General features: G+C 41.4%; 2 long non-coding RNA genes across 2 annotated transcripts; one reads left to right on the top strand and one right to left on the bottom strand.

Annotated features, from left to right (window-relative positions):
* Nucleotides 1–4,239: 4,239 nt before the first annotated feature.
* Nucleotides 4,240–10,852, top strand: LOC148112711 (uncharacterized). Its single transcript, XR_015729063.1, has 4 exons — nt 4,240–4,288; nt 4,763–4,907; nt 7,963–8,005; nt 10,380–10,852. It is a non-coding gene; the product is annotated as an uncharacterized LOC148112711 (long non-coding RNA).
* Nucleotides 10,853–18,787: 7,935 nt separating this feature from the next.
* LOC148112710 (uncharacterized) lies at nt 18,788–22,423 on the bottom strand. The gene is made up of 2 exons (XR_015729062.1): nt 20,852–22,423; nt 18,788–19,289 (listed from the first exon to the last, which is right to left on the bottom strand). It is a non-coding gene; the product is annotated as an uncharacterized LOC148112710 (long non-coding RNA).
* Between the last annotated feature and the right edge of the window lie 3,311 nt (nt 22,424–25,734).

Below are 25,734 nucleotides of genomic sequence, written 5' to 3'. Positions count from 1 at the left end.
CAGAGGCTTCTAAAAGCATTTTTTTTCTGCAACCTCTTCAACCGAAGAGGTTGTAGGGAAAAAAAATGCCTTTAAAAGCCTCTGGTGACCCCAGCTGACTTGTCTAATCGTCAGAGGCTTCTAAAAGCATTTTTTTCTGCAACCTCTTCAACCGAAGAGGTTGTAGGGGGAAAAAAATGCCTTTAAAAGCCTCTGGCGATCCCAGCTGACTTGCCTGATCGTCAGAGGCTTCTAAAAGCATTTTTTTTCTGCAACCTCTTCAACCGAAGAGGTTGTAGGGAAAAAAAATGCCTTTAAAAGCCTCTGGCGATCCCAGCTGACTTGCCTGAACGTCAGAGGTTTCTAAAAGCATTTTTTTCTGCAACCTCTTAAGATTGTAATAAAAATGCTTTTAAAAGAAAAAAAAAGTTGGCCACGCCTACCCAGTCACATTAACCCCCCCTACAAGCCACACCCACAAAATAAGCCACGCCCACAGAACCGGTAGTAAAACGTTTTAGAACCCACCCCTGCCCTACACCCGTTCTGACGGATGGCAGTCCAGTCTCTTCTTGAAAGCTTCCAATGATGAAGCTCCCACAAGATAAATGCCCTTGCCCGGATTTATCAATGCTTCTGTTTGATCCGTCCACTCATCAAAATAAGAACAATGCATCTGTATTATAGTGAAGGGAGGGCAGAGGATGAGAAGAACAAACAGCAAAATAACATAGTGGGAAGAGACCTTGGAGATCATCTAGTCCAACCCCCGCCTGCTCAGGCGGGAAACCCTGTATCGTTTCAGATGTCATTGTGTGTGGATAGTCAAAGTTTCTCTTTTATTGATTGCATTTCTCTATTTTATTCTAGTTATTTACTTATACGTTTCTATGCTGCCTGATTCCCAATGGGTGGTTCATTCTGGGTGGTTCACAAGAATCAATCAAAAATAGGAAATAAAAGATATCAAGATAACTGGAATGGGGGAGGGGGAAAAAATCCAAGGGGGCTTTGCTCTCTCTTGCCAAAGGCCAGACGAAAAAGTCAGGTTTCCAAGCCCCTGTGATACACCACGGATGGCATCTGGATCTTGAGGCAAGCGTGACTTCAAATGACTACATGGAGATGTCCCTTATTGTTTTTGTGACAATAATCAAGACAAGATTTGCCATTGTCTTATTTATTTATTTATTTATTCATTATTTATTAATTAAGTTTATATGCTGCCCTCTCTCCGGAAAGGACTCAGGGCGGCTCACAGCAATAAAACAGATAAAATCAATATTAAGTGTTAAAAACCATTAAAACTCCCCTTAAAAACCCCTTCAGTCCAATCCGGCCTGGAAAAATAATCATGTCTTAAGGTCACGACGGAAAGAGCAAAGGTCAGGGGCCACCCGGAGCACCAGGGGGAGTTGATTCCATAAGGTAGGTGTGCCCACAGAGAAAGCCCGTTCCCTAGGAGTCGCCAGATGACACTGCCTGGCCGACGGCACTCCAAGGAGGCCCTCCCTGTGGGAACGCATCGGGCGATCGGGAGCTGTTGCTGGCCGCAGATGGTCCATCAGGTACCCCGGGCCTAGGCCATGTAGGGCTTTATAAGTAATAACCAGCACCTTGAATCTCACCCGGAGGGCAACCGGTAGCCAATGCAGGTCGCGCAGGCGGGGTGTAACATGAGAGTGTCGGGACACTCCCATCACTACCCGCGCGGCCGCATTCTGTACCATCTGAAGCCTCCGAGTGGTCTTCACGGGCAGCCCCATGTAGAGAGCATTGCAGTAGTCGATCTGGGAGGTCACAAGTGCATGAGTGACTGTGCGAAGGTCACCACGGTCCAGGTAGGGGCGCAACTGGCACACCAGACAAATCTGTGCAAATGCCCCTGGTCACGGTCGCAACATGATCTTATCCAGGATAGGTTTTTTTTTTTACCCCCTCAGTCTAATCTCTAGAGTTTACATTTGTCTTGCTGGCCTCCCTTCCAAATTCAAATAGATTTGACATGGTTTAGTTTTTCCCAAATCGACCAGTCAGTATGCTTAAAACGGATTCACTTATTCGAATTTCCTACTGAGCCCCGTTTAGTTCATTTAAGGGGGCTGCCACAAAGAAAAGGGGGTTGACATGTTCCCCAAAGCGCCTGAAGGCAGGACGAGAAGCAACAGATGGAAACTAATCAAGGAGAGAAGCAACTTAGAACTAAGGAGAAATTTCCTGACAGTTAGAACAATTAATCAATGGAACGACTTGCCTCCAGAAGTTGTGGGTGCTCGAACACTGGAGGTTTTTAAGAAGAGATTGGACAGCCATTTACCTGAAATGGTATAGGGTTTCCTGCCTGGACAATGAGGAAGCCAGATTCACTTAACAACCGGGTGACCAACTTATCAACTGCAATCAGTGGTGGGTTGCTCCTGGTTTGGCCCGGTTCGGCCGAGCCGGTAGTGGTGATGCTATTACGCCATCAAACTGGTGACTTCACAACCAAAGAGGCGATCGTGCGCGAAGTGCACGCACAAAGAGAACCAGTAGTAAAGCCAGTTAGAACCCACCCCTGACTGCAATGATTCACTTAACAACTAAGGAAAGGAAAGTCATAAAGTGGGGCAAAACTCACTTAACAAATGTCTCACTTAACAACAGAAAATTTGGGCTTCATTGAGGACTACCTGTAGCTTAAAAGCAAGAGTATTAGATATCAACATATAAAAACATAATAGGTTTGTTTGAGTTCTTGAAGAAAATGCCTCCCCTAAATTGCACAGAATTAATAATTGAATGAACGTATAATTCAGATTTGAAAAGTTTTGCTTTTCAAATAATTCAAACAGCCCAACATACAACTCGATTGAATATTTATTTGGACTTGTCTCTACAGTTTGGGATGTAAGCATTGAATAATCATTTCAGTTGCCACAAGCACTGAGTCACAACAAGACCTATGGTGGCGCAGTGGTTAGAATGCAGTATTGCAGCTACTTCAGCTGACTGCTAGTTCAGCAGATCAGCAGATCAAATCTCACTGGCTCAAGGTTGACTCAGCCTTCCATCCTTCTGAGGTGGGTAAAATGAGGACCCAGATTGTTGGGGGCAATATGCTATTTAGTATACTGTCAATTGTTGTAAGCTGCCCAGAGTCCTCAGAGAGTGGGCAGCATAAAAATATGATTAATAAAATGAAATAACTCTTCTCACCTGGCCAGGAGTTCGATTCCCTCAATCCTGACTATCTCAAGGTTGACTCAGCCTTCCATCCTTCTGAGGTGGGTAAAATAAAGACCCAGATTGTTGGGGGCAATAGGCTGACTCTGTAAACCGCTTAGAGAGGGCTGTGAAGCACTGTGAAACGATATATAAGTCTAAGTGCTATTGCGAAGTTATCTTTGACAGAAATTTAAGAAGTCATTCTGTGCATAACTCAAGAGTATTAATTTTAAAAATGGACAAAGCTGCACGCACCTCCACATACATTCTAGCAAATTCTGAATGAAAAAATGACGAGGACATTTGCTTCTTTTATTTTGAAAGACACATCTTTGCCGGCTGTCACGGAACAAAAGCGGAATATTATTCTTTCTCAATTCTCTACAATACTGTGTTTCGAGACAATGAACATGGTGGTATATATGGCTAGATGGAGACTTTTAAACATTTCTTTTCTTGCCTTTCTCCAGGGATTGACTGTTTCCAAGGAAATGAGGGAAACTGTGCATGAGGAACATAAAAAAGCAATCAGCCCTGGATTTTTAATCTCTTATTTCTCCTTAAGCACTTTTGAAGTCTTGAGTGTTTTGTCAGTTAAGCAATGGAAAAACCAAAGGACACTAATTGTTGGACTGGACTTAAATAATAATAATAATAATAATTTTATTTCTATACCGCCCTTCTCTCGAAGGACTCAGGGCGGTGTACAGCCAATTTAAAAACACAAGACACAACAATGATTAAAAATTAAAATAATTAAATAGATTTGGCCGGTTTAAAACCCCAAAAATTTAAAATACCCCAATTTAAAATCATTATGTTGATAGCCTGGCCTGGCGGAACAACAGGGTCTTCAATGCGCAACGAAACACCTGGAGATCAGAGATCTTACGTATTTCCGGGGGCAGTTCGTTCCACAGGGCTGGGGCTCCCACAGAGAAGGCCCTCCCCCTGGGTGTCGCCAGCCGACATAACTTGGCCGATGGCACCCTGAGGAGACCCTCTCTGTGGGAGCGGACTGGCCGGTGGGAGGCTACTGGTGGCAGAAGTCGGTCAATTGCCTTCAGATGCTTCTGTAGCAAAGGTTTAATTGCTCACAAAGGTACATTTTTCTGGCTGAAATCCCCAATGCAAGTAGATTTCTCTCTGTCCTTTTGTTCATACATTGAGAAACTGGGGGATTAATTGCCAACTTAGATTGCTCTACTCTAAAACAATTGCAGATGCTGGAAAGAGTCTGAAGAAATCAGCTCTTAAAATGATGGCCATTTGCTGGTTTTTGGAGAATTTTCACACCAGACACGGAGCAATCATTGTTTCTTCTGTTTACTGTAGTGTCTGAATATATGAATCTTTCATAATCCTTCAGTCCATGGATCTGTACGTTAACAGGATAACAGAGTTGGAAGGGATCTTGTAGGTCATCTTGTCCAACCCCCCTACACCATTTCTGACAGATGGCAGTCCAGTCTCTTCTTGAAAGCCTCCAGTGATGAAGCTCCCACAACTTCTGAAGGCAACTTCTGTTCCCTTGGATGATTGTTCTCACTGTCAGAAAATTTCTCCTTATTCCTAGGTTGAAGCTCTCCTTGACCAGTTTCCATTATTCCTTGGAAATGAATAGATACACGCACATTGTATGTGGAAGATATCAGAAGCGGCTTGCCATTGCTGAGAGAGAAGGACTGGGCCATGGTCACCCAGCCAATTTTCTGCCTAAGGTGAGATTAGAACTCATGGCCTCCTTTGTTTCTAGCCTGGTGCCTTAAGCACTACACCAAACTGGCTTTATAATAATGATGATGATTCTGTTAAATTATTTACTTGCTTACTTACTTACAAAGCTAAGGTAAAGGTAAAGATAAAGGTTCCCCTTGCACATATGTGCTAGTTGTTCCCGACTCTAGGGGGCGGTACTCATCTCCGTTTCAAAGCCGAAGAGCCAGTGCTGTCTGAAGACGTCTCCATGGTCATGTGGCCAGCATGACTAAATGTCAAAGTTGCATGGAACGCTGTTACCTTCCCACCAAAGGTGGTCCCTATTTTTCTACTTGCATTTTTTACATGCTTTCGAACTGCTAGGTTGGCAGAAGCTGGGACAAGTAACGGGAGCTCACCCTGTTACGCGGCACTAGGGATTCGAACCGCTGAACTGCCGACCTTTCGATCGACAAGCTCAGCATCTTAGCCCCTGAACCATTGCGTCCCTTAAAAGGTAATGTATAGACCCCTAATTTCGCAAGTAAAACTGCATGAAACTGTTGAATAAATCACTGCGTATTTTGAGCAAAATTTTGATTCGGTGCATTTCTCTTGATCAAGTGAGCATGTACACTTTATGTTAAGTATAGACCTTAGTATGGATGACGCACTAATCATATCTGGCTAGTATTTAGACAACAGATTACCAGAAACCTTGTGGCTATAAATTTAATTGGGAAGTCAAAAACTAGAAGGCCATGGCCAAACTATTTCCATGCTGTTGCAATGCCAACTCTATGAGTCACCAGAAGTCAAACTTCATTTGAAGACTATAGCATTGCATTGCATTTAAAAACAAACAAAACAGGTTGTTTTATAATTAGCGGCTGTTTTTAATTGAAGTTGTTGTCTACTGCAGTGATCCTTTTGTGAAGTCAAGAAGTGAGATAAACACAGGCAGTCCTTGACATACAACAGTTTCATTTAGTGACCATTCAAAGTTACAACGGAACTCAAAAAAGTGACTTATGACTATTTTTGACACTTATGATCAGTGGTGGGTTCCTCCCGGTTCGGCCAGTTCTCCCGAGCCGGTAGCGATGATGAAATTTTGAAAATTTTCTCACATTATTTTCTTGAATTAGGTTCAAGTCCCTCTTATCTAATTATTGCCTTCTTAGCTCCTCTTCCTCCTGTCTTTATAGCCATTCCCTATGCCTTCTACCATGTTTCCCCGAAAATAAGACCCTGTCTTATATTTTTTTGAACCCTGAAATAAGTGCTTGGCCTTATTGCTACATACTCAAAAGCCCGATATTATCAGGGGATGTCTTATTTTGGGGGGGAAACAGGGTAGCATCTTGCAGGAAGCTCTTTTCTTCTGCAGATTAAGTGTACTCAAATCCTGTAACTGTTCCTCATACTGTACATCTGGTTTCCAATCCCCTCACTATCCTGGTTGCCCCCCTTCTGAACATGTTCGGGTTTATGGATGTCCTGTTAAGATTGTGGAGCCCCAAACTGGACATGCTGTTCCAAGGATAGCTTGTCCAAGGCAGAGTGGAGTCTGACCATCACGTTCCTTGATCTGGATTCTTCTGAGCTTGTGATAATACATCCCAAAATAACATTTGCCTTTTTTTTTTTAAGAAGCTACATCATACTGTTGGGTCCCGTTCAACTTGGGATCTACCTGAACATCCAGATCCTTTCCCCATTCATTACTGTCAAGTCAGATACTTGTGGTTTTATTTCTTTTCTTTGACACTTCTCCTCCACTAATTTTAATCAATTTCAGCAGTTCAAGCCTATATATATATGTATGTATATGTAGGTCTTTGGTTATTCGGGTTTTCTCCTGCGTAAAATTGGAAGTGTCTTGGCCAAGACACTTCCAATTTTACACAGGAGAAAACCCGAATAACCAAAGACCTACATATATATATATATATATATATATATATATATATATATATATATATATATATATATATATATATATATATATATATTAATGAATTCTTTATGGCTTCTAAAATGTTAGCATCTGTTCCTAGTTTTGATTCATCTGCAATTTTCCCTCAACTTCTTCATCTAAGTCACCAATAAAAGGTTGACTGGCTCAAAGCCCAGAGTAGACCTCCCTGGCCTTCCATTATCTCCAAAATGATATGAATCCCTTTATGAATACGTGTCTGGCTGCAATCATTCAGCCAGTAATGAATCCATCTAATAAAAAGTTGCATCATATATTCCATATTGAGATTAGAACAAGGATTTCAGGTTTTACCGTTCCCTTGTGTCATCGTTTCAAAATAATCCAATTTTTCTGCTATTTAAATGGAGAAATACTAACGTAACTGCCAGATTTTTTTTTTCAGATCATTTGTCAATTTGTCCTCCTAAGTTAGACAGCAGAATAAATGCTTCTGTAAATAACCATGCATGGCATTGCAATGTTTTGTTCCCCTGGAAAATAGTGGCCGATTTAAAATTGGTCGCACTTCGTAGCTCTTTGCATGAAACGGCACATAATGTACTGTTCTACATCTTGTCATTTAAATTAGGCGACCCTTTAAAAATTGGGTTATAGCTGAATTCACAGAATTTATATCCATGGGTTAAACAGCAACTTTACAACTTCTTAAATCGAGTGAAAAGACCCCCATAGCTATAAGGATCTTGAAATAAGTGGCGTGCTTGGTTATTATGCTGCAGTTTAACTAAAATGCCCCAAAGTCTTGCAGAAATTGAAAACTTGTTTTCTGGCTCACAAATCTAACTGATGAAACACAATTAAAGAAAGAAAGAAATGGGAGCCTGTTGGCTTAAATAAAACATTTAAAACTTGTTGACAGTTTTGTCAGACTGAACGGAAATCCACCGAAGGGCAAAATGTTTCTCACTAATTTAGGCCAGATATTCTGCCTTTTGCCTTGAAGATTCGTGCTTTTCTCCTGCCCTTCCAGGTGCTTGCAAAATCAGAAGCAAATAAAAGGTGATTCTGTTAAGATACCCATGATCATATATTCTTGTTTGTATGTGACCAGGTTCATTTCTCTGCTTAATCTACAGGTCTCTTGGAATGATGGACCATCCCAACTCTTGTCTCCCAAAGGTACTTTTTCAAAAGGCAACCAGACTTCTTCTTTGAAGACATTTCGCTTCTCATCCAAGAAGCTTCTTCTGTTCTGCCTGTTTAAATAATGATGTAGAAAAGGGAATTTCAGCAGGTGTAGCTACCAAAGCAGCCAGTCTTTGTAGAAATGCTTACTCTCTTAAAGTGTCTATGGAGATTCTCAGTCATCCAGGTCATAGTTGTCCCAAAAGTGCTTTTCAAGAGGCAACAGGGCTTTCTTTGTTTTTCTGGACATCCTGGACACAAACTGTTTCAACTCCTACCCTCAAAACGACGCTATAGAGCACTGCACACCAGAACAACTAGACACAAGAACATTTTTTTCCCTCTGCTAAACAAATAATTCCCTCAACATTGTCAAACTATTTACAAAGTCTGCACTACTATTAATCTTCTCATCGTTCCCACTACCCATCTCCTCCCACTTATGAGTGTATGACTGTAATTTTGTTGCTTGTATCCTTACGATTTATATTGATATTGTTTCCTGATTGCTTACTTATATCCTATGGCTATCACTAAGTGTTGTACCTTATGATTCTTGATGAACATCTTTTCTTTTATGTACACTGAGAGAGTATACACCAAGACAAATTCCTTGTGTGTCCAATCACACTTGACCAATAAAAATTTCTATTCTATTCTATTCTATTCTATTCTATTCTATTCTATTCTATTCTATTCTATTCTATTCTATTCTATTCTATTCTATTCTATTCTATTCTATTCTATTCTATTCTATTCCTTGAAGATATTTCACTTCTCATCCGAGAAGCTGTTTCAGTTCTTGGCCAAACTGAAGAACTTCAGTTCTTGAACTGAAGAAGCTTCTTGGATGAGAAGCAAAATGTCTTCAAGGAAAAATAAAGTCCGGGTTACCTTTTGAAAAAAGCACCTTTGGGACAACTATGACCTGGATGACTGAGCATCTCCATAGACACAACTCTTGTGGTTGAGAACTTGGGTCTGGACATTTTGTCTACAGGTATTCCTCAACTTATGACTGCAATGGAGCCTACCTATTATGGTTATAAGACGTGATGGTCGTAAAGCAGATCACTCATGTGACCGATCCAATTTTATCACCTGTTTTGCAATGGACGTTAAACAAACACAGTGGTCATGATGCATACTCATTGTTCCGCATGGGGCATTTTTGCCAAAAACCAAACTAAGGGCTGTTTTTTGGCCAAAATGTTGTAAAAAATTATCATGTGACTGCAGGACACTGCAAATAGTGGTAAATGACAGCCAGTTGCCGGGCGTTTCACATGGGGTCATGTGATTATGAGAGAGGGGCAGCTGTTGGATCTTTGAAATTGGATCATAAGTATCTTGGAGGCAGTCCATCATAACTTTGAATGGTTGCTAAGCGAGCATCATAAGTCAACCACTACCTGTACTACTATATAAGATAAAGGTAAAAGTTCCCCTTGCACATATGTGCTAGTCGTTCCTGACTCTAGGGGGTGGTGCTCATCTCCGTTTCAAAGCCGAAGAGCCAGCGCTGTCCGAAGACGTCTCCGTGGTCATGTGGCCGGCATGATTCAACGCCAAAGGCGCACAGAACGCTGTTACCTTCCCACCGAAGGTGGTCCCTATTTTTTCTACTTGCATTTTTTACATGCTTTCGAACTGCTAGGTGGGCAGAAGCTGGGACAAGTAACGGGAGCTCACCCCGTTATGCGGCACTAGGGATTCGAACCGCTGAACTGCCGACCTTTCGATCAACAAGCTCAGTGTCTTAGCCACTAAGCCACCATGTCCCTAATATATATATATATATATTAGTGGTGGGATTAAAATTGTTTTTACTACCAGTTCTGTGGGTGTGGCTTGGTGGGCATGGCATGGCTTGGTGGGTGTGGCTTGGTGGGCATGGCAGAGGAAGGATACTGTAAAATCTCCATTCCCTCCTCACTCCAGGGGAAGGTTACTGCAAAGAGCCTTGGTAGTACAGTGGTCTAAGGCACCCTGTGATTAAGACCAGCTGCCTGCAATTACTGCAGGTTCGAATCTCACCAAGGCTCAAGGTTGACTCAGCCTTCCATCCTTTCTAAGGTAGGTAAATTGAGGACCCAGTTGTGGGGGCAATAAGCTGACTTTGTATAAATATACAAAAGTATGAAGGCTATTGCTTAGCGCATTGTAAGCCACCCTGAGTCTCCGGAGAAGGGTGGCATATAAATCAAATTAAAAAAAAAATCCCCATTTCCTCCCGATCAGCTGGGATTCGGGAGGCAAAGAATAGATAGGGGTAGGGCCAGTCAGAGGTAGTATTTACCATAAATTCCTGTGCAATATAACAAATGGATTTTGAATTTGTCATAATTTTTAAGAGTTGTTTTTACAGAGAAACTACTCTTCAGAAACAAAAGCGAAGCCTTGGGTTCATCAACCAGCTGCATAGGAAGCAGCATTTTCATCATGGCGCGGAAGAAAATCATACCTGATTGTAATTCAGCTGCCCTAATAATATTAGCAAAGGTTGTCATTTCAGAAGCAAAGAAGAGAGGCAGCATATTTATACTTCGTGGTACAGAAGCCATGACTTATCTTTTTTCGGGATTCATGGCAAAAGTCATTCAGCTTATTGACTCAGCTCCAAAGAGCCTTGTCCCAGTAGGTACTTGCCACTTAAAAGGAGAGCAAGCATGAAGGAAGAGTGTGGTTTTTCACAAAACTATGAAATTATTCTTTAATTAAATATCAGGCTGGCCTGACAGACTCTATGGCCATTCTCTCTTTCCAGGCAATGAAGCAAAGCATTCCGGAGATTCTTTTTCCAAGCAAGAATGCAAAATAAAAACATTCTTAAATACCTAATTATATATATTTTTTTAAAAAAAACTTTTTAAAAGAACTGTTCAAGTGGTAAATCGGATTTTGAACTAATAAAAGCATAGATAACTAATTTCAAGGTCTGGCCCAAAGAGAAATGAATGCCTCTCTACTGTTGTGTCTGTGACCAGCTTAAAAATGTTAAAATTGCAAACTTATCTCCAGTCCCACTGAGTGCTCAAATTACTTCTAATGTCACATAATCTAAAAGGGGAATCTAATTTACCCATTTCAAAGTAAACTATGTGAAGCATTTCAGAGTGTGCAAAGCCACAGTTGGCATTCGAAATGATTGCTGTACACACACAAACATACACACACATGCACACATAGAGAGAGATGCATACATACAGTACATAAAAATACACATATGCAAACATATACATATATGGTACATATGTATATGCGTATGCGTATACATATACATATACATATACATCAGTGGTGGGTTGCTCCAGGTTCGCACCAGTTCGCAAGAACCGGTTGTAAAAATTTGTAGTAGTTCGGAGAACCAGTAATAACATTGGCTGGCCACGCCCCCGAACCGGTCCCCGGCCTGGTTGCCGCTCGCTTACCTCACCCACCTCATCAGAGCCTTTTTTTTTACTTTTAAAAGCATTTTTTCTAATGCTTTGAAAAGCTTCTCTTGCAATCAGGCAACTCAGCTGGGACCATCAGAGAAGCTTTTTAAAAAATGCCTCTCTGCCAATCAGGCAACTCAGCTGGGATCGTCAGAGACTTTTCAAAGTATTTTTTTTACCACCTCTTTGGTCAAGAGATTGCAGGAAAAAAAATGCTTTGAAAAGCCTCTGATGATCCCAGCTGAGCCGCAGGATCATCAGAGGCTTTTTTTTTTTTACTTTTAAAAGCATTTTTTCGTCGGAAGAGGTTGTAGAAAAAATGCTTTTAAAAGTTAAAAAAAAAAGCCTCTGATGATCGTGTGGCTCAGCTGGGCATGGTGGTGTGAGGGGGGGGCCGCAGGGATTTTTGCTACCGGTTCTCCAAACCACCCACCACCATCGCTACCGGATTGGGTGATCCGGTCCGAACCGGGAGCATTTCACCCCTGGGTTGATTGCTTTATAAGGTGGTGGGGAGCACAGAGCGGTAGCTCTAACAATATTCTCTTTTTGTTGATTGTGGTTGTCAAGACGTGCCAGTGTGGATAAACAAGGTTCTAACCATCTTCTATGTTTGGAGTCTTTCATTTCCGATCGGAACCTGACACTGATTGAATGGTGGGGAATGGAAGGATTTATATTCCTTGCAGACAGCTGGTCATTTGCATCCTTTTAGGGAGTCATTGAGGCTACTTGGAGGTTTATCTGTGTCCTCAGGGGTCACCTGAGTAGTGCAGGATAAAAGTAATTTCCCCTTTGCATAGAAAATCAGTTACATGTAGTCAATGTATGTCCAATGAGGTCTGATGTCAGAAGGGGTGCAAAATTTAAGATGTTAAGGAGGAAAGAGGCTTGTTTGGAGTCCAGGAAGAGACAAACCAGACAGCAATCAGCACTAACAAACTTTTTTTTTTTTTTAATCAGCAAATATTCTCCAGGCATCCCTTCTATATTTTATCTTTTCAGTTTAGGAATGTTAAAAGCTATCAATCCATACAGCAATAGGATAAAAAGTTTTTCTGCAATCCAGTTTAAGGGTTTAATAAAGCCTTATCATCATTTTAAAAGAGAGAGAAATGAGTTAAGTTAATAAGGAAGCCAAAGGAATAATAATAATAATAATAATAATAATAATAATAATAACTGACCACCTGATCAGTGGGTGCAGCAAAATTTCACAAACTGACTACCTACAACGCCATGACCGCGTTGCTAAGATCATTCACTGGAAATTGTGCCAGAAGTTTGGATTTGAGTATAGCAAAAACCACTGGGAACATCAGGTTGAGAAAGTTGTAGAGAATGAGAAACTCAAGATCTTGTGGGACTTCAGGATTCAGACTGACAGGTACTTGGTCCACAACACACCTGACATAACAATAGTTGAAAAGAAAAAAGTATGGTTCATTGACATTGCAATACCTGGTGATGCACGGATTGAAGATAAGCAGCAAGAAAAAATCACAAAGTACCGGGACTTGCAAATTGAAGTTGAGCGACTGTGGAAAAAGAAATCCTGTGTTGTCCCGATTGTAATTGGAGCCCTCGGAGCAATACCCAAAGGGCTACCCCGCTATTTAGAAATTCTAAATTTGCCGGACTTGAACATTTTGACTCTACAAAAAACCACCTTACTCGGAACAGCTTACATCCTCCGACGATACCTTAACAGTTCCTAGGTCCTTGGTTAGGACTCGAGCTGCTGAGCTATTAACCAGCCTCAAAGGCTGTGAATCTCACTAAAGATTAAATAATAATAATAATAATAATAATAATAATAATAATAAGCCAAAGGAAGGCAACAATGCCATAAAATGTGCACATGCCCATGGGTATGTATAAATGCAAATCAGTGGTGGGTTTCAAAATTTTTTACTACCGGTTCTGTGGGTGTGGCTTGATGGGTGTGGCATGGCTTGGTGGGCGTGGCTTGGTGGGCGTGGCAGAGGAAGGATACTGCAAAATCTCCATTCCCACCCCACTCCGGGGGAAGGGGAATCCACATTTCCTACTGACCAGCTGGGACTTGGGAGGCAGAGAATAGATGGGGGCGCGGCCAGTCAGAATTTTTACTACCGGTTCTCCGAACTACTCAAAATTTCCGCTACCGGTTCTCCAGAACTGGTTAGAACCTGCTGAAACCCTCCTCTGCCTCAGACCCTCCCTAGTTTCTCAAGCTGTAAAACAAGAAGGGGGAAGAATTGCATTTTCAGATTTGTAAAATTCTGTTCATATTTGCTCTTTCAGAAGAACTCCAGCAAAGGTAGTTGAATGTCCTTGGGGGTCAGATCAGTTTTGTGGCAATCTGATTTTAGCAGAAACCAGACGTATTTGAGGAAGCAAGAAGTGGGGCCTGTAAGCAGGATCAAGTTCAACCTATCTTCAGTACAGGTAAATCCTCAGCTTAGCCACAATGGAGCCTGCCCATTATGGTGGCAAGTCATGATGGTCCTTATGCAGATCCCCATGTGACTGGACTCATTTTTATGACCTTTTTTGTAGCAGTCATTAAGCGAACACTTCGGTCGTAAAATGTTCACTATATGGCACTTTGCCAAAAATGAGAAGCAAATTATAGTTTTATTTATTTATTTATTATATTTCTATACCGCCTTTCTCCCGTAGGACTCCAGGTGGTGTACAGCCAAGAAAAATATAGACACACAAACATCATAAAATTGCTAATTAAAATTATGACTTAGTTTGGTCAATTAAATAAAACCCAGAATTAGATAACATTTAAAAAATCATTCACATGTTCGTATGTTTAGCCCCGCCTGTTGGAACATCAGGGTCTTGAGGGCACGGCGGAAAGCACGGAGATCAGGGATATTCCGTATCTCCGGGGGCAGTTCATTCCAAAGGGTTGGAGCCCCCACAGAGAGGGCCCTCCCCCTGGGAGTCGCCAGACGGCATAATTTGACTGACGGTACCCTGAGTAGTCCCTCCCTGTGAGAACGAACTGGTCGGTGGGAGGCTATTGGTGGCAAAAGACGGTCTCGTAGGTACCCAGGTCCTAAGTTTTGGGGAAAAACATTATACAAGTAGTCTACAACTTTCAGCAGTTCATTTAGTAACCATTTGAAGTTACAACGGCACTGAAAAATGTGACTTATGACCATTTTTCACAGTTACGATCTTTGCATCATTCCTTTTGCGACCTTCTCACAAGCAAAGTCAAGGGGGAAGCCAGGTTCATTTAACAACGAGCTTACTAACTTATCAACTGCAGTGATTCACAGAAGAATTGTGGCAAAGAAGGTCATAAAATGTTGAGGAAATTTTGGTATAAAATTAAAGGGTGGTTGGAAGAGATTACACTCCAAAAGATAGATTTTAAACCAGAGATGTTCCTCCTAGGAATGATTGATAGAAAAATGGAAAAAATCTCTATTTGTTCTGCCCCAGCTACGGACCCCAAAGAACACAGCACACACAAAGTCCGTTCAAATCTTAGTTTACTGAATAAACCAGTCTTTTACAACAACGGCTGTTAATTAATTGCATTAACAGCCGCCAAGAATTCAAAGAATAATAACTGAAAGCTTACTATGGTTGGCAGAATGCCCAGAAGCAATTTGCAGGAAGCTGGTAAGATAAGCAAGACAAGACATGAAGGTATGTGAACTAAGTTGTTCCCTGCAAATTGCTTCAGTCGGCATTCCTCCTTAAATAGGCTAAGGGAGTGGCCAATTAGTCTCAAGCCTTACTCTCGAGGAGACCTCCTCCTGAGGAGCCACTCCTGCCTTTTGTCAGCTCTGCACGCCCGTGCATCGAAAAGAGGCTCCTCCTCTTCGTCCTCTTCACTTAAGAGAGCTTCTGGAGCAGTGGTTCTCAACCTGTGGGTCGCGACCCCTTTGGGAGGGTCGAACGACCCTTTCACAGGGGTCACCTAAGGCCATCAGAAAACATATATTTTCAATAGTTTTAGGAATAATTTTATAGTTGGGGGTTACCACAACATGAAGAACTGTATTAAAGAGTCGCGGAATTAGGAAGGTTGAGAACCACTGTTCTGGAGGTTCTGAAGGCCCTGGCTGAATCCCCGCCTCTGGCACCACATCTTCTCCAGCCTCCTCATTGTCCGACTCGAGTGCCAGGTGCACAGGCTGCTGGCGCAGCACCACACCAGCCTCCTCGCTGTCGGAATCAGCTACTAGCTGCACAGGCTGCTGACGGGCCACAATACTATTATATTATATTGCATATTCTAACGGCAGCCAGAATTACTCTAGCGCAAATGTGGAAGTTGACCAATACACCATCGGAAGAAACAATAATAAAGAAAATCCTCGAATGCGTCGAAATGGATAAATTAACGATGGAGATCAAAGAAAGAGAAGACTCGGATTATTATAAAGTGTGGAATAGGTTTTATACATGGTTGGAAAACAGAAATCAAATTAAGAAATAAGAATATAAAGTGAAATTTTACTGGATATAAATGTAAATAATGATCCTGCTAACAAAACCATTAATTATGAATATTTAAAATAAAGCGAAGGAGCAGGAGGATAAAAGCTAAGAGTAAACACAAAAGTCAATGCAGAAAGTTGTAAAATTGTATATATCTGTTGTTAGTATTGTATTTTAACGTCCGATGTGTGTGTATTTTTGTTTTTTGTTTTTGTCCCTTGACTTCTTTTGCTATTGTGTGTTTGGTTTTAAAATGTAAAATACTCAATAAAAATTATTTAAAAAAAAAAAAGAATTGCAGCAGGGAAGGTCGTAAAATGGGGCAAAACTCACTTAACAAATGTCCCACTTAACAACAGAAACTTGGGGCTCAATTGTGGTCGTAAATTGAGGACTACCTGTAAAACGTGGTCACATGACTAAGAGACACTGCAAATGTCTGCAAAGGTGGCCAAGTGCCCAACTTACAGTCATGTGACAGGAAGTGAAGCAGTCAGAACTTTGGAACTGGGTGATAAGTATTTTGAGGAGCATCCGTCATAACTTCAAATGGTTGCTAAGCAACTGTTGTAAATTGAAGACATGCGATTATTGTTTCTAAATATTTAATGCAGTTCTGTGGGTCGATGGCTTTGGCGGCTTTTTTCCTAGGTTGCAGAACAGGATTTTTTTCAGCATTTTCCTCCTTTTTCACATGTTACAGTATTTTGATAGCCAAAGAAAAATGAATGAAAAATGAAAAGGGGCAATCCTTTATACGTTTTCCCTGTTTCAGTGACTCTCGGGCTAGTAGAAATCCTGATTTTTCCACTGAATGGGATCCCAAAAGGATGAGGTCACACACAACTACAACGTTACGCAAGGTTTGACACCACAGAAGGCGAGGAACATTTCCTAACCAGTTAACAGCTATAATGAAGACAAATGTTATGTACACAAGGCAAGCTGAGCTCTGTGGGCAGTGTCTGTCTTTTTGTGACTATTTCTGCAAAGGCATTAATTTATACCGGGTTCACCCCTTTCCGAAATGCAATTAAGCAGCAAGGTAGGAAAGAGTCCTGCTGTATAATATAATCACGTTCCAATGAGTTATTTATGAGGAATTGAACTGACTGTGAAAAAAAAGAAAAGAAAAGATCTAGCTGTGAATGAAAGCCAATCCATTCTTATCTGCAAAATAGGTTAACTCGTTTTTGCGAATTTGATGATAGCTTGTTCAGTGTGATGAATATGGGCTGTCACAGGTGTTTCAAACCATTGAATTCCGAAGCTAAGCAAAAGCAGAAACATCTTTGGCAATTCGTCTGGACTATTGTAACGCTCTCTACATGGGGCTCCCCTTGAGGTGCACTCGGAGGCTCCACCTGGCACAGAGTGCGGCCGCGCGGGTGGTTATGGGAGCGACGTGGAGTTCCCATGTAACACCTCTCCTGCGCGAGCTGCACTGGCTCCCGGTGGTCTTCTGAGCGCGCTTCAAGGTTTTGGTTATCACCTTTAAAGCGCTCCATGGCTTAGGACCTGGTTATCTATGGGACCGCCTGCTACCACCAATAGCTTCCCACCGGCTAGTACGCTCCCATAGAGAGGGGCTCCTCCGGGTGCCTTCAGCCAAACAATGTCGACTGGCGGCCCCTAGGGGGAGAGCCTTCTCTGTGGGGGCACCTATGATCTGGAACGAGCTCCCCCCGGAGATACGGAGGATCCCGGATCTGCGCACCTTCCGTCGCACGCTTAAGACTTTTCTATTTCATCAAGCTGGCCTGGCCTAAATCTTCTCCCCTTTTTAAATGTAAATTTTAATTTGTTTTAAATTATGGGGTATTTTAAATTTGTTCAGCCAAATTAATTAATTTGTTTTTATTCTATTTTAAATTTTTGTATTTATGTGTTTTATCCTGTGGCTGTTCACCACCCTGAGTCCTTCGGGAGTAGAGCGGTATAGAAATTTAATAAAATAAATAAAATAAATAAATAAATTCTCCTTCAATGGGAAAGAACACCAGGGTTGTTCCCCCACCCCCCCCTACTCCCCCACCCACCCCCCCATGCGCGCATGAGGGGTGGGATTCAAAATTTTAGCAACCGTTTCTCTGCCCGGTTGCTGGGTGGGCATGGCCATGGTGGGCATGGCCTACTCGGCCTCCTGCACCACGGTGGGGGGTGTTTTCACTCCACCAGGCTCTGGAGGCTTTCCTTGAGACTCCAGGAGGGCGAAAACGGCTTCCCCCATGCTCCGGAGGCCCTCTGGAGGTCAGAAACAGGCCCGTTTCTGGACTTCCGGAACTTTCAGGAGACCCTTTTTTCACCCTCCCCAGGCTCAGTACAGGCCTTGCATTTACCTGGCATCCAAAACAGGCCGTGTGGAGCAGTGGTGGGTTGCCCCCGGTTCGGACTAGTTCGCAAGAACCGGTAGTAAAACCGGTGGGAGGCTCCGCCCACCGCCCTGGATGTCATCATCGGCAATCTGCGCATGCGCAAAAGCGTGATCCCATTGCAAACCGGTAATAAAGATAGTAAAGGTAAGTAGAACCCACCCCTGGCGTGGACCCTCTTGGGAGCCTCCTGGGCCAAAAACGGGCTGGGGGGGCCGCCGCACCCCCCACTCCCGTTCATGCGCACGCATCTCCAGCATGTGCCCCGCCCCCTGCGCATCCCGAAAATCAGCTGGCTGGTGGGAGGCGCGCATGCACGCGTGCCCAGTGGAGCTGAGCTGGGTAACAGCTCGCGTGCCCGCAGAGAAGGCTCTGCATGCCAGCTGTGGCACGCGTGCCATAGGCTCGCCATCACGGGTCTAGATGTTTCTATCTCATTCTGAGGTAATCTGCTTGTTTTTCACTCGTGCTTGCTGAATAAAGGAAAAGGTGAAATAATAGCTGCAAACCTGTGAAATCATTATTTATTTTTATTTATTATTCATATTTCTATGCCACCCACTCTCCGAGGACTCTGGGCGGCTTACACCAAAGACAGTATACTAAATAGCATATTGCCCCCAACAATCTGGGTCCTCAGATTAGACTTTCAATTCCAGAATTGTGCCACTCAATCAAGATCAGTTCTTGCAGCCTCCTGACCATAGCATAGCCATGAAGTCATGGTGCCAGGTTTTGATAAAAAAAAATAATTGGGGTTCGTGTTGTATTCTGCATTGGGTACAGTTCATATTTGCTGCCACTGAGGTATCTCTGCTGCCCTTAAAAAGTTGCTCCTGACAGCTTGTAAGAGATTTAAGTATCTTCTTGCTTGGTGTGTACAATTTTTGTGTTATGCTTTCAAATCTCTTTGCTTGAATTCGTAACGAAGCTTAGAAACTCTTGATCCACCCGAGTGCTCGTTGTCTCTGGATCCAAAAGAACCAATTAATTAAGGAGGGAAGCAACCTAGAACTAAGAAGAAATTTCCTGACAGTTAGAACAATTAATCAGTGGAACAACTGGCCACCAGAAGTTGCGAATGCTCCAACACTGGAAGTTTTTAAGAAGAGATGGGACAACCATTTGTCTGAAGTGGTATAGTGTCTCCTGCCTGAGCAGGGGGTTGGACTAGAAGACCTCCAAGGTCCCTTTGAACTCTTGTTATTCTATTCTATTCTATTCTATTCTATTCTATTCTATTCTATTCTATTCTATTCTATTCTATTCAGTCTAGCCTAGCCTAGCCTAGCCTAGCCTAGCCTAATTCTTATTCATTCTATTCTATTCTATTCTATTCTATTCTATTCTATTCTATTCTATTCTATTCTATTCTATTCTGTCTAGCCTAGCCTAGCCTAATTCTTATTTCTATTCTATTCTATTCTATTCTATTCTATTCTATTCTATTCTATTCTATTCTATTCTATTCTATTCTATTCAGTCTAGTCTAGCCTAGCCTAGCCTAATTCTTATTTCTATTCTATTCTATTCTATTCTATTCTATTCTATTCTATTCTATTCTATTCTATTCTATTCTATTCTATTCTATTCTATTCTATTCTATTCTGTAGTCTAGCCTAGCCTAGCCTAATTCTTATTTCTATTCTATTCTATTCTACTCTACTCTACTCTACTCTACTCTACTCTACTCTACCCTACCCTACCCTACTCCACTCCACTCCATTCCATGTCTTCCATTCCATTCCCTGGGCACCTGAACATTGCCCCAACCTTGGCAATACAAGTGGATGTGAACAGTAGAAAGTAGATAAAAAGGAGCACAAAAATACTGTCCTATGACGTATAATACAGGGAATGGCTTCATTAAACTCAGCTGATCAGTCCACGAATACAACCATATTGTTCTCTTATTTTAGGATGTTTTTCCAACTAGTTAGTCCAACCTGCAACCCTACCTTTTGTAAAAGAAAAAACTCAAATCAAGGCCAAACCTGGGTTTTTAGAAGTGTGACCAATGCTGATTTTGTTTTCTTGTTTTAAAAACTAACATATCAGAACAGGGCTTATATGAACCCATTATCAATCATTGAGGATTGATTTATTCACCTTATTTTTTTCTGGGTTTTTTTTTTTTACAAGCTCTATATATAACCTAACTGGATCTGTCATTCTCTTCTGACTTGTCAGTCTCTGCTCCTGGTAAATCAGTTAATGGGATTTGTACTTCACCTTTTGTAGAAGCAGGACATAACACACTGCACTATCTCCTATTTTTCTCCACGACAACTCTATGAAATAATTTTTGATTCCACTTGGCCTCATCTTGCTCCGTCAAGCTCTCAGGGGATGTGAAGAGCTGATATCATAAAATAGATTTTTTTTTATTGGCCAAGTGTGATTGGACACACAAGGAATTTGTCTTGGTGCATACGCTCTCAGTGTACACAAAAGAAAAGATACGTTCATCAAGAATCATAAGATACAACACTTAATGATAGTCATAGGGTACAAATAAGCAATCAGGAAACAATATCAATATAAATCGTAAGGATACCTGCAACAAAATTACATACCGTCATAAGTGGGAGGAGATGGGTGGTGGGAACGATGAGAAGATTAATAGTAGTGCAGATTTAGTAAATAGTTTGACAGTGTTGAGGGAATTATTTGTTTAGCAGAGTGATGGCGTTCGGGGAAAAATGTCCTTGTGTCTAGTTGTTCTGGTGTGCAGTGCTCTACAGCGTCGTTTTGAGGGTAGGAGTTGAAACAATTTATGTCCATGATGTGAGGGGTCTGTAAATATTTTCACAGCCCTCTTTTTGACTCATGCAGTATATAGGTCCTCAATGGAAGGCAGGCTGGTAGCAATTGTTTAATTCTGATTAAGCTGCTATCGGCGAAGAGACCCTCTGCGTCTTCAGTTGAAGGCTGCTTTTGTATACACGGTGCAGTGACTTAACGAATTAGAGTTTGGCTTTGCATGTTGCTGAATCTTTGTAGATTGTTCAGGCTTCAGCATGTTTTATGAGCCCAGAAAAATGGAGTAAGTCAACTGTGCTTTACGTCTAAGTGGTCAGTATTGACCTATTGATTATCCAAGGGGTTGATGGCTGGAATCAAAAGGAGATTTGGTATTTGAGGGGCTGTCACAGAGAGGAGGGGATCAACCTATTTTCCAAACCACCAGAAGGCCAGACAAGGAATAATGGATGGAAACTGAACAAGGAGAGATTTAACCTAGAAATAAAGATATTTTCTGACAGTGAGAACGATCATCCAATGGAACAGAAGTTGCCTTCAGAAGTTGCAGGAGCTTCATCACTGGAAGCTTTCAAGAAGAGACTGGACTGCCATCTGTCAAAAATGTTGTAGGGTTTCCTGCTTGGGTGGTGGGTTGGACTAGATGACCTACAAGGTCCCTTCCAACTCTGTTATTCTGTTCTGAGATCAATAAAGGGCTGGAGTAAATGTGTAGTTGGTGAATGATGGCACATCAATTGGGGGTCAATTAATTTGAGGGATCTCTGTAGAATTCCATGCTAATCCATAACCCTGAAGGTGAAGTGGCTGGCAGCAAAACAGTTACCCGGCGTTGAATAATCACCAATGAAAATGACCTTGAGTTGTTGCTATCATTTTTATGGTTAGTCACAGTCAGGCAGATGTTTACACTGGATTTGGCACTTTTGTCCATCAAAGGACTTGGGAGAGGCAGATGTTATTCCAATAATATTAAAGGTATTATTGTATGATGCAAGCTGTTCCAAGTAGAGCTGCCTTTTGCAATTGACTGGTGTTGATTTTGTCATTGTTGATCGTGGGTACTCCAGATGCTTTGGAATTGCACCCAAAGCACCTGTTACTATTGACATTTTGCTTTCTTTTGCCACAGTATTCTTCTTCTTTTTGCAGCTCCTTATATTTTTTGATTTTTCTCCAGTACTTTTTCTTTTTTTCTGCTGTCTCTTCTCTTCTGCTGAAGCTGAGGACTTTGAGGAACTCTACTCCCATTTAGATATTGAATTTAAACCTTAAGAAATTCCTGGCTAGTAAGATCTTTGGGCATGCTGGTTAAATTTTGGGAATTGAAATCCATTCTATCTGACAGCCCTTAGATTGGGGAAGGTTGCCTTATATTCTCGTCCTCCATTTCCAAGCAAGACAACTTGATTCGTAGCACAGATTTTGGACCACAATTCTCAGATCCTGCTAGCTACCGTGGAGTTAAAGCCAACTCAACAATGAGCTGTGGAGTGTGGGGTTGCCGCGGCTTACGTTAACGCTGATATTAAACGCTGATGTCACTTGAATTGATGGACTGAAGGCCACCTGAATTGAATAGGACATTAATAGCAATGTTAGTTAAGCTGGAGAGCAGACTAAACTGTTGGCATTTCCCTCAACCACATAACAAAACGGAAACTTTATGGTAATCATAGTTTGGCTGGATTTGCCACCAAAGGGATCAGTAAACCACGAAGAGGAACTGCAATGGCTTTATTTGACCTTTCAATAGAATTATATAAGCACTGCTGATTTATAAATAGTTCTTTTGCCCTTACCGCAGGGAGGAAACACAGAGCTGTTTGTTTGTTATGAAGGAATACAATAGGAACCATTGTTCTGTGTTCTTAAGCCTCCCAACTCTTTCCCAGCATTCATTGCCTAATCTTTTTTTTTTTAAAAAAGGAAGAGAAAAATAGATCTGTGGAAGTTATGCCCTGCCCTGCTTGTTTTTATCCTGAATTATTCAGGGTATTCCTGGATAACTCAGGATAAAAACAGGCAGGACAGGGCATAACTTCCACAGATCTATTTTTCCTGGTTAACTCCATCATAGTTATGCAAGGTATTCCTTTGCAACAAAATTTACAAAAAGTACTGCGCTTTTAAAAAAACATAGTAAAATTACTTGCTGTGTAAGCCATTGTGGATCCGAGTCCGTTTTAATACTTTTGAGACAATAATTTTAAAAAATTATAGTTTAGAGTTAGTGGAGCCGTGCAGTTAAATCTGTACATCGAATCCTTTATAAGGATTTGAGAAAGATGAATAATTTAGGAAGAAGTTATCTTGGGCCGTTTTCCCACTAGGGCCATTTTTAAAGCAGCATTTTCCAACTTTAACGAATTCTGAATAAATGGAGTTTAACCTTCCAAATTCCCCCGTCAAGAATTATGAGAATTGAGGTGCACAGTCCCAAAAGCTGCCGGTGTTGGAGAATATTATTATTATTATTATTATTATTATTATTATTATTATTATTATTATTATTATTATTATTATTAAATTTATATACCGCCCTATTCCCGAAGGACTCAGGGCGGTGAACAGCCAGAAAATAAAATACATATAATACAAACGTTAAAAACCATTTAAAATACATTAAATCCTTTGGCCCAGAAAACAAATTTAAAACACCCCACAACTACAACAATATAGTTGTAGATTTATTTAACCATCATAAGTTGAGGACAGTAGTCCTCAATTTATGACCACAATTGAGCCAAAAAATTCTGTTGCTAAGTGAGACAGTTGTTAAGTGAGTTTTGCATCCATTTTATGACCTTTCTTGCCACAGCTGTTCGCCAAAGGGGATCACACGACCCCAGGACACCACAACCGTCATACCAGTCAGTTGCCAAGTGTCTGAATCAGTGGTGGGTTGCCCCTGGCTCGGACCGGTTCACAAGAACCGGTAGTAAAACTGGCGGGAGGCTCCGCCCACCGTCCCGGATGTCGTCATCGGCGATCTGCACAGAAACTTCTGCACATGTGCAGAAACAAGGCGCGTGCATGAGCAAAGCCAGCGTGCACGCGCAATCCTGTTGCAAACTGGTAGTAAAGGTAAGTAGAACCCACCCCTGGTCTGAATGTAGATCACACGTCCATGGGGATGCTGCTATGGTCGTAAGTGTGAAAAAGATAGATAGATAGGATAGATAGAATTCTTTATTGGCCAGGTGTGATTGGACACACAAGAAATTTGTCTTGGTGCATACGCTCTCAGTGTACATAAAAGACATACGTTCGTCAAGAATCATAAGATACAGCACTTAATGACAGTCAGAATAGAATAGAATAAAATAGAATAGAATAGAATAGAATAGAAATAAGAATTAGGCTAGGCTAGGCTAGGCTAGACTAGACTGAATAGAATAGAATAGAATAGAATAGAATAGAATAGAATAGAATAGAATAGAATAGAATAGAATAGAATAGAATTCTTTATTGGCCAAGTGTGATTGGACACACAAGGAATTTGTCTTGGTGCATACGCTCTCGGTGTACATAAAAGAAAAGATACACGGTCATAAGTCATTTTTTTCAGTGCTGTTGCCACTTTGAATGGTCACTAAGTGAACTGTTGTAAGTCGAGGACTATCTGTAATGAGAACTGCCTGGGAGGCCACCAGAAGAGGCTATAAGTGACAAGGCTTGAGATACCATCAAATTGCAGAGAGATTTCCCCACTGCGTTCTTCCAGGAAGTTGTATCCAGCATTCATGATGATAAAAATCTAAACCTTAGTGAAAAAGAGTCTGAGAGGCCAAATGAACAAAAGAAGTAAGCTCAAAGATTTCCAAAGCAGACTTGAATCATTTTTTAAAGTCAGATTCATGTTTATTTATTCTTTTGCAGAGACCAAAATACATATAGTCCCGTTTATGATCAGAAGTGGCACCAGAACTTCCACTGTTAAGCAAAGCGGTCCTAAAATGAGTCACATCCCATATTACTGTGCTGGTTGAGCGAACTAAGGGTTTGTTAAACAAACCTGGTCTTCTCCATGACTCTGTTTGCTGGGAGCACCCCCTCGGGAGGATCACATCCGGTGATCACGTGACCCCAGTGTTAAGGATATTGGTGTTGTGTTACCAACCAGCAGAGTAAATTGCACAAGGAAACGTTGCTGAGAGCAATGAATAAGAGATATGTAAACTGGTTTATCAAAAGCTTACTTTATAGTAGAAAAACAGTCTCATAGTCTTTAAACAAATTCCAAGTCTTTGCCAGTAAATCAGTCCAGTAGTTACAGATATCTTCTTACTCAACAAACAGTAGTTGGTTAGAATAACAAACTCACTCTGGTTCACAAACCATGATGGTTACAGATCCATCCAACGATAATTACAGATAGCAACTCCTCACTATGGCAGCTTATCATATCAGCTTCATCATCCATGGCAGCATATCATAGCAGCAACTGAACATGTTACAATACCTTGCTTAAATACTCTCACAAACAGTCATTACCTAATTACAGCATGACTCAGCATTAAAGTCACATAATACATTTACAGATTAAAGTAACAGTACACATATACACATATACACATTGTGTTTGTACACAATATATGTGTACAAACAGTACAGATATATTACCTGGACAACTGTTAGGCTCAAACCATATCCTAACACCCAGGATGATGCAACTGACTCTACATGCCCGTTG

This window comes from Pantherophis guttatus, chromosome 8, assembly GCF_059756535.1.
Source record: "Pantherophis guttatus breed Tessera chromosome 8, ASM5975653v1, whole genome shotgun sequence".
Classification (NCBI taxonomy): Eukaryota; Metazoa; Chordata; class Lepidosauria; order Squamata; family Colubridae; genus Pantherophis; species Pantherophis guttatus.
This window is presented reverse-complemented; position numbering and strand designations above follow the sequence as displayed.